Here is a 9,964-nt window from a genome sequence, read left to right on the forward strand (position 1 = left end):
GTAAGGGTAAGGGTAGGGGTTAGGTTAGAGTAAGGGTAGGGGTAAAGTTAGGGTAAGGGTAAGGGTAAGTGTAGGGGTTAGGTTAGGGGTTAGGTTAGGGTAAGGGTAGGGGTAAGTTTAGGGTAAGGGTAGGGGTAAGGTAAGGGTAGGTGTTGGGTAAGGTTAGGGAAAGGGTAGGGGTAGGGGTAAGGTTAGGGTAAGGGTAGGGTTAAGGTTAGGGTAAAGATAGGGGTAAGGTTAGGGTAAGGGTAGGGGTAAGGGTAGGGGTTAGGTTAGGGTAAGGGTTAGGTTAGGGTAAGGGCAGGGGTTAGGGGTAAGGTTAGGGGTAGGGTAAGGGTAGGGGTAAGGGTAGGGGTAAGGGTAGGGTAAGGGTAGGGTAAGGGTAAGGGTTAGGTTCGGTTAAGGTTAGGGGTTAGGTTAGGGTAAGTTTCGGGTAAAGGTAGGGGTAAGTTTCGGGTAAGGGTAGGGGTAAGGTTCGGGTAAGGGTAGGGGTAAGGTTCGGGTAAGGGTAGGGGTAAGGTTCGGGTAAGGGTAGGGGTTTAGGTTAGGTTTAGGATAGGGATGTCCCAAGGATCCCGGATAGCACTGACCATCTCTCTGTCCAACTGGTGTACATGGTCATTCATTTAAGGAACCTCAATCTCTCTTCAAATGGTGTTCACACACACACACACACACAAACAACCATAAACACACACGCAAACACACACTTGCTTTGGGAGAATATTTGGTTGGGTGCACTCACTGGTACTGTTAATGTATCTTTGGTCTCTCTTCTCACAGTGTGATAATATTGCTCTGCTTATCAATGGATTTTCGTTTTCCTAAACATTGACAGCTGTGAAGCAAGTTGGCTACAGAAGCTTGGTGATTGCAATGACCCATTCTATCCCAGCTTTCAAAATCTTGGATTTTCACAATCATTACAAATCATGCTCGTCAGTATTTACCATAGGACTGAAAATGTAATTGTCTACATACTCTCTATACCCCACCAGTAACACTTTACCCCCCTGGCTAAACTTCTTACCAGAGAACGAGAAAATAAATATCTGTTCACATGTTGTAATCAAAATGGAAACCCAGTGCCCCCAATGGATTACTATGAAATAAGAAGCTTACCTCCAAAACCCAATAAGAACGAAGATATATAGTTTCTACACTTAGTATATAGTTGTACTTCACTAAATACTCTTAGGAACCAACACAGCCATAGGGGATATGGATGGTATGACACGTTTTGGACCCCATTGTAAACCTCTTGAGTTCCGGGACACATTGTTGACCCCCATTGTAAACATCTTGAGTTCCGGGACACATTGTTGACCCCATTGTAAACCTCTTGAGTTCCGGGACACATTGTTGACCCTATTGTAAACATCTTGAGTTCCGGGACACATTGTTGACCCCATTGTAAACATCTTGAGTTCCGGGACACATTGTTGACCCCATTGTAAACATCTCGAGTTCCGGGACACATTGTTGACCCCATTGTAAACCTCTTGAGTTCCGGGACACATTGTTGACCCCATTGTAAACCTCTTGAGTTCCGGGACACATTGTTGACCCCATTGTAAACATCTCGAGTTCCGGGACACATTGTTGACCCCATTGTAAACCTCTTGAGTTCCGGGACACATTGTTACATTTACATTTACATTTTAGTCATTTAGCAGACGCTCTTATCCAGAGCGACTTACAGGAGCAATTAGGTGACCCCATTGTAAACCTCTTGAGTTCCGGGACACATTGTTGACCCCATTGTAAACATCTCGAGTTCCGGGACACATTGTTGACCCCATTGTAAACATCTCGAGTTCCGGGACACATTGTTGACCCCATTGTAAACATCTTGAGTTCCGGGACACATTGTTGACCCCATTGTAAACCTCTTGAGTTCCGGGACTTATGTGTTCATCGTAGCCTATTTATGTCAGCTCCTGAGCCAATAGGAAGCCTGTATTCACCATGGGCATAGGGGATGCACACCAGACAGAGCAGATTTGGATCAACCATAGAGAGTTGATGTGGATAGCGGCCTCTAGTGGCCAAAAGGCTTTATTAGCATGGGCAGCGCCGTCGAGGGCTTCCATCATGCCTCAATGGCGCTGCCCGTGATGTCACATATCCTTTAATGGCACAGATATAAAGATTAGTCCTCTATCTATCTCTATGGGATCAACCCTCAGGCGAGGTGGTCAGGATGTTCACCACTATGGCTTCGTTTACAAAGGCAGACAAATTCTGATCTGTTGCCCATTTATAGGGGAACAAGTGCTGATCTGATTGGTCAGAAGGATTATTCATTCCGGCTTCAGGGATGGGCGATAGAACATTACCATAGAATACTATAGGGAATTAGAACTATAGAACATTACCATAGAATACTATAGGGAATTGGATCTATACCTGTCCAATCGTTTTAGACCAGGGCCATACTGAAATAGGGAAACCAATCCTGATTATTACCTGACACAGTTTTTCTAGTTGTCCTGTAATAGATGTTCTGATCTGATCCTGATACTGTGCTTTACTTTACTAACCAGTGGGGTTCATTTAACACCACAAAGGGTTACAGATTATCTATGGGCTATCTAGTGATCTAGTCGTGAACCTCTGATCAAATCAAATCAAGGCATCGCTAGTTCTCGCTCTGGTCCAGGCCGTTAGTGCGTGTTCCTTCACTAACCCACATCGCCACACTAACCCACACCGCCACACCGCCACACTAACCCACACCGCCACACTAACCCACACCGCCACACTAACCCACACCGCCACACTAACCCACATCGCCACACTAACGCCCGGGACCAGAGCTACTCTATTCCTTGGGGAGCCACAGTGCCCGAATGGCGCCCCCCCCTTGTGATTGTAATGTCCTCTGTTGCAGGTGACACAACGTATGACATCTTTCGGGAGTTCTCTCTCATGGCGTCCTACCAGCCCGAGAAGCTGAAGAGGAGATCAACAACTGCCTGAGGTGGTCCATGATGACATCAGAATACACTTCAACAACTGCCTGAGGTAGTCCATGATGACATCAGAATACACTTCAACAACTGCCTGAGGTAGTCCATGATGACATCAGAATACACTTCAACAACTGCCTGAGGTAGTCCATGATGACATCAGAATACACTTCAACAACTGCCTGAGGTAGTCCATGATGACATCAGAATACACTTCAACAACTGCCTGAGGTGGTCCATGATGACATCAGAATACAATTCAACAACTGCCTGAGGTAGTCCATGATGACATCAGAATACACTTCAACAACTGCCTGAGGTAGTCCATGATGACATCAGAATACAATTCAACAACTGCCTGAGGTAGTCCATGATGACATCAAAATAAACTTCAACAACTGCCTGAGGTAGTCCATGATGACATCAAAATACACTTCAACAACTGCCTGAGGTAGTCCATGATGACATCAAAATACACTTCAACAACTGCCTGAGGTAGTCCATGATGACATCAAAATACACTTCAACAACTGCCTGAGGTAGTCAAAGAATCCTAACTTGACTCTACCGCAAATATGACTTCAGACTTGACTCAGACTCTGAAGTGACTTACTTAACAAGTCTCTGTGTCTTACGCCTGAGATCTATTAGGTAGAGCACCACCAACAAGACTGAGATCTATTAGGTAGAGCACCACCAACAAGACTGAGATCTATTAGGTAGAGCACCACCAACAAGACTGAGATCTATTTAGGTAGAGCACCACCAACAAGACTGAGATATATTTAGGTAGAGCACCACCAACAAGACTGAGATCTATTAGGTAGAGCACCACCAACAAGACTGAGATCTATTAGGTAGAGCACCACCAACAAGACTGAGATATATTAGGTAGAGCACCACCAACAAGACTGAGATATATTAGGTAGAGCACCACCAACAAGACTGAGATCTATTAGGTAGAGCACCACCAACAAGACTGAGATATATTTAGGTAGAGCACCACCAACAAGACTGAGATCTATTAGGTAGAGCACCACCAACAAGACTGAGATATACAGTGGGGGAAAAAAGTATTTAGTCAGCCACCAATTGTGCAAGTTCTCCCACTTAAAAAGATGAGAGAGGCCTGTAATTTTCATCATAGGTACACGTCAACTATGACAGACAAAATGAGAAAAAGAAATCCAGAAAATCACATTGTAGGATTTTTAATGAATTTATTTGCAAATTATGGTGGAAAATAAGTATTTGGTCAATAACAAAAGTTTCTCAATACTTTGTTATATACCCTTTGTTGGCAATGACACAGGTCAAACGTTTTCTGTAAGTCTTCACAAGGTTTTCACACACTGTTGCTGGTATTTTGGCCCATTCCTCCATGCAGATCTCCTCTAGAGCAGTGATGTTTTGGGGCTGTCGCTGGGCAACACAGACTTTGAACTCCCTCCAAAATGTTCTATGGGGTTGAGATCTGGAGACTGGCTAGGCCACTCCAGGACCTTGAAATGCTTCTTACGAAGCCACTCCTTTGTTGCCCGGGCGGTGTGTTTGGGATCATTGTCATGCTGAAAGACCCAGCCACGTTTCATCTTCAATGCCCTTGCTGATGGAAGGAGGTTTTCACTCAAAATCTCACGATACATGGCCCCATTCATTCTTTCCTTTACACGGATCAGTCGTCCTGGTCCCTTTGCAGAAAAACAGCCCCAAAGCATGATGTTTCCACCCCCATGCTTCACAGTAGGTATGGTGTTCTTTGGATGCAACTCAGCATTCTTTGTCCTCCAAACACGACGAGTTGAGTTTTTACCAAAAAGTTCTATTTTGGTTTCATCTGACCATATGACATTCTCCCATACCTCTTCTGGATCATCCAAATGCACTCTAGCAAACTTCAGACGGGCCTGGACATGTACTGGCTTAAGCAGGGGGACACGTCTGGCACTGCAGGGTTTTAGTCCCTGGCGGCGTAGTGTGTTACTGATGGTAGGCTTTGTTACTTTGGTCCCAGCTCTCTGCAGGTCATTCACTAGGTCCCCCCGTGTGGTTCTGGGATTTTTGCTCACCGTTCTTGTGATCATTTTGACCCCACGGGGTGAGATCTTGCATGGAGCCCCAGATTGAGGGAGATTATCAGTGGTCTTGTATGTCTTCAATTTCCTAATAATTGCTCCCACAGTTGATTTCTTCAAACCAAGCTGCTTACCTATTGCAGATTCAGTCTTCCCAGCCTGGTGCAGGTCTACAATTTTGTTTCTGGTGTCCTTTGACAGCTCTTTGGTCTTGGCCATAGTGGAGTTTGGAGTGTGACTGTTTGAGGTTGTGGACAGGTGTCTTTTATACTGATAACAAGTTCAAACAGGTGCCATTAATACAGGTAACGAGTGGAGGACAGAGGAGCCTCTTAAAGAAGAAGTTACAGGTCTGTGAGAGCCAGAAATCTTCCTTGTTTGTAGGTGACCAAATACTTATTTTCCACCATAATTTGCAAATAAATTCATTAAAAATCCTACAATGTGATTTTCTGGAAAAAAAATTCTCAATTTGTCTGTCATAGTTGACGTGTACCTATGAGGAAAATTACAGGCCTCTCTCATCCTTTTAAGTGGGAGAACTTGCACAATTGGTGGCTGACTAAATACTTTTTTCCCCCACTGTATTAGGTAGAGCACCACCAACAAGACTGAGATCTATTTAGGTAGAGCACCACCAACAAGACTGAGATCTATTAGGTAGAGCACCACCAACAAGACTGAGATATATTTAGGTAGAGCACCACCAACAAGACTGAGATATATTTAGGTAGAGCACCACCAACAAGACTGAGATATATTAGGTAGAGCACCACCAACAAGACTGAGATATATTAGGTAGAGCACCACCAACAAGACTGAGATCTATTAGGTAGAGCACCACCAACAAGAAGGGGTCTGTAATAATAAAGGGAGGGGGGGACCAACTCATCTCCAGCAGTGAAGATCATATTCAGGCCTAGAATAGATCGTTTTACAGTGGAAGGCAGACAGAAGGACTCGGATTGAGTCCCAAATGGCACCTTATTCCACGGTGAGGTGAAGGTGAGGAGGAGGTGGTGGAGGGACTCACTGCAAGCCTCTATCCATAGCCTCACCTCTGACGTCTGGAAAATTAGTTCCAGGTTCAAAGTTCAACAGAATGGGAGGTCTTCCTAAGATAATAATAATATATAATATGCCATTTAGCAGACGCTTTTATCCAAAGCGACTTACAGTCATGCGTGCATACATTTTTGTGTATGGGTGGTCCCGGGGATCGAACCCACTACCTTGGCGTTACAAGTGCCGTGCTCTACCAGCTGAGCTACAGATGTTTACATGATGTTTACATGTTGTACCTGTTATTAATGTGTTAAGTGCTCTGATATAAAGACAGAAATACTTTAAATACTCCCCCTTTCTACTTGTTTATCAGCATTCCAACTGCCTAGTAAGAAGCCTTGTCCATGCCAAAACGGCCCATAGTGCAGGAATCTTGTTTCTACAGCATGAGGCAGAAGTACATCCCTGGACACGACATTAGTGTTATTACAGGTCCATAACTGCATAATATGTATAATCAAAATTCAAATATGTTATTTCCTTATTCTCTAGGACTAAATATTCCAAATGTTTTAACTACACAGTGTATATGGTGATGAAAGGTTGATTTGTTAAAAATTCTTGAATTTTTCACCAATCAGTTTTGATATAAACTTTTCAGTGGGTGTGCTGGTGTTATCCTAGCCCTTGATCTTGAGTCATTGGACGAAGGCGTCTTCTGTAGGGGGGAGTTTTGTTAAGAGCCGCGACGCTCGGTCTGAACATTAACATGCATCGCTTGCAGTAGGGTTTTGGAAGCATAAGGACCTTATCTTTAATATCAGCAGGAATTAATTTTCAAAAAACAAAAGGTTAACTTGATACACACCTTTATAGGGTTGTGGTTCCCACACGGCCGTATTTCCATGTTACAGTGCTTGTTTAGGGAAAACAGACGGAAGACAGAGTGGACTTGCTCTGCTAATTAGCTATCTGCGTCTCTGAACACCTGTGTGGAAATGGAAGATGACAAACGTGTTGTCACTGGAAAATACTTTCGGGCGGCAACTGTGTTAAAACCGGTTAAAACAGTGTACAGTGTTATTTTGTGTATTTTGCATTTGTGAAATTATTTTGATGTGATACGAAAGTAGAGGGATTTATGTTTCTAGAACCGTACTGCAATTGAGAATCGATTCAGGTTTAGATGGAATTTTTTGCTTCCAGAACATGTAAGGTCCTTTGGACTATGGAGTGAAGTTAGGCTTCTTTAGTCCAGGATTGGGCTGTTGTTCCCCTAGTAAGGGAGAGTGAAAAATAGCAGTTTCAATGTATGCTTGATTTGTATTACTGTATGTACAGCTAAAATGCGTCCTACATACAATCTATGTTTTAAGACAGAACATGTGACTATATATTCAGACAAATTATTATTTTGCAACAAACAGGTGGAAATAAATGGGGCTATAAAATAATTAAAACGTCTGTTGGTCGTTCTTCTACATTCCATTAGGATGATTTAATACAGTTCAGTGATTGAGATACACCGACTGTATACATCATACATAGCGGAAGGTTGCTGGTTGCTGGTTCGAATCCCCGAGCCGGGTAGGTGAAAAATCTGTCGATGTGCCCTTGAGTAAGACGCTCTTAATAAGACATATTTTCTAGTAGGAGAGTGCCCTCTGGTGGTCATTTGTGAGCCATCTATAATGTCGTATGCCTACACATGAACAATATCATACCCAGTGAGTGATTATTGATCATGTCTAGGATCATACCCAAAGTGTCCACCTTATCACTGTTAATGAGAGAGAAGAAGAAGAAGAAGAAGAAGAAGAAGAAGAAGAAGAAGAAGAAGAAGAAGAATGAATCCTAAACCAGGTTCTAGGCCCATTTATAGGGAAACAATATGAAACATAAATAAATACATTACTAAAGTGGCATAAATGTACACAATGTAATTGTAAATGTTGTCAAACTTGAACAAACACTGATAATCAAAGTCAACACATACCTTAGTATAATCAACCACCCATAAATAATTGCCTTCAAGAAAGACAGCCTAGTCCTCAAAACACAACACACCTGCAAAACACAACACACCTGCAAAACACAACACACCTGCAAAACACAACACACCTGCAAAACACAACACACCTGCAAAACACAACACACCTGCAGAACACAACAACAACAAAAACTAACACCTTCAGGTACAAACGCTCTCATCCGGCAGAAAAGAGGTGGTTTTAGATACATTTTGTATGTTCACCACTAATTAGTTCCCTGGGAAACATAGACCGAAACCATGTTCCTACCTTATCACAGTACCATGAAGAAGCCTATCCTACAAGAGACACACTATTTTCACGCCACTTTCGAGACAAAGTGATTTTCGTAGCAGGTTAGGAAAGCATTTTTGCTAATCCTAACCCTAACCCTTTTCCTAATCTTAACCTCAGTCTCCTAACCAGCCAGGTTAATTATCCTAACCTGCTGCATAAGTTATCCCACAGAGTGTTTGCCTATCCTACACATCAACCCTGAATAACAGGTCTGTATATCCTCAAACTGTCACGCCCTGGCTCTGGGGACTCTAGTATGTTGAGCCAGGGTGTGAGTTTTTCATGTGTGTTTATTCTAGTATTGTGTTTCTATGTTGGCCAGTGTGGTTCTCAATCAGAGGCAACGGGTATCAGCTGTTGCTTGTTGTCTCTGATTGGGAACCATACTTAAGCAGCCAGTTTTCCCACAGTATGGTGTGGGATCTTGTTCCTGTATAGGTTTGTGTTTTGCACCTTTGGACGTCACGTCACGTTATCGTTTGGTTCGTGTTGTCATTCAAATTAATAAAATATGTTCACCTTCCACGCTGCGCCTTGGTCCTCTGTATACGACGATCATGACACAAATACCACAAGCCTCAAGGGGCAAGCCTCTATTAGAACAATATTAATAAATTACAGTTGAATAGTGTTCTCATTCTGGGTCAAGTGCCACACCTCAATTAACAACTAACTTTGATTACCTTTATTCACAGAGCACAAAATGTTATATATATAAAACATAAGATTCATACGATTTGTGTGTTTTATTCAGTCAGATCCTTTACATATGTAAAAAAAAACAAAAAAACAATAACAACGAAACTAGTTACATTTACAAATTATGTTACATTCATTCTAAAAAGGCTTTTGTACACTTTATACACTTAGCTTTGGATTGCACATATGTTATTTGTATTAATCAAATTGTAAACTATAAGTAATTTTGTTGCAAATATGATTCAATTTGTTTGGATAAATGATATTGTCATATGACTGTTACAATGCAACTATTGCACAATGAGTTTATAACTGTGGTGACAACATTGTAACAAGAAGTGCAGTGGAAATGTGTATCACGAGTTTGGCCTGAGCCCCAGCTACGGTAGAGAAGACATTGAAACACACAGGCGAAGCGATTACCGTTCTCTTAGCAGCAGGATATTCTGCTGGCAGCACGATCACGTTGTATATATATATATATATATAAGAGTCCCCTGCAAAGACATGCTAAACTGGGAATATCGATTTTTATTTTATTTTTTACTAATGCAGTACAACTGCTTTTCACAGCATTGCAACAACCTTTAAAAAAAACAAATGGATAATTTGACGTATTTCTTTTGAAAGTTTACACAAATACTGGTATGTTGAAAGATATTGTGTAGGTTATATTGAAAGAAATACACTTTTAATAAAATAAAATAAATATATTATTGGAATTACTCAATAGAGTCTGCAAGACTTAAATGGGTCTCTTGTGCTGGGCAACGGGTTTATTCCACAGTACTGGGGAGTCCATACTACACCCACTCCTTTCACTGTAATGCAATGCACAGGATATGGGATACTTATTGGCTTGCAGAGAGAAAACCTTTCTACCTGT

The sequence above is a fragment of the Coregonus clupeaformis genome, chromosome 12, assembly GCF_020615455.1.
Source record: "Coregonus clupeaformis isolate EN_2021a chromosome 12, ASM2061545v1, whole genome shotgun sequence".
In the NCBI taxonomy this organism is placed as follows: domain Eukaryota; kingdom Metazoa; phylum Chordata; class Actinopteri; order Salmoniformes; family Salmonidae; genus Coregonus; species Coregonus clupeaformis.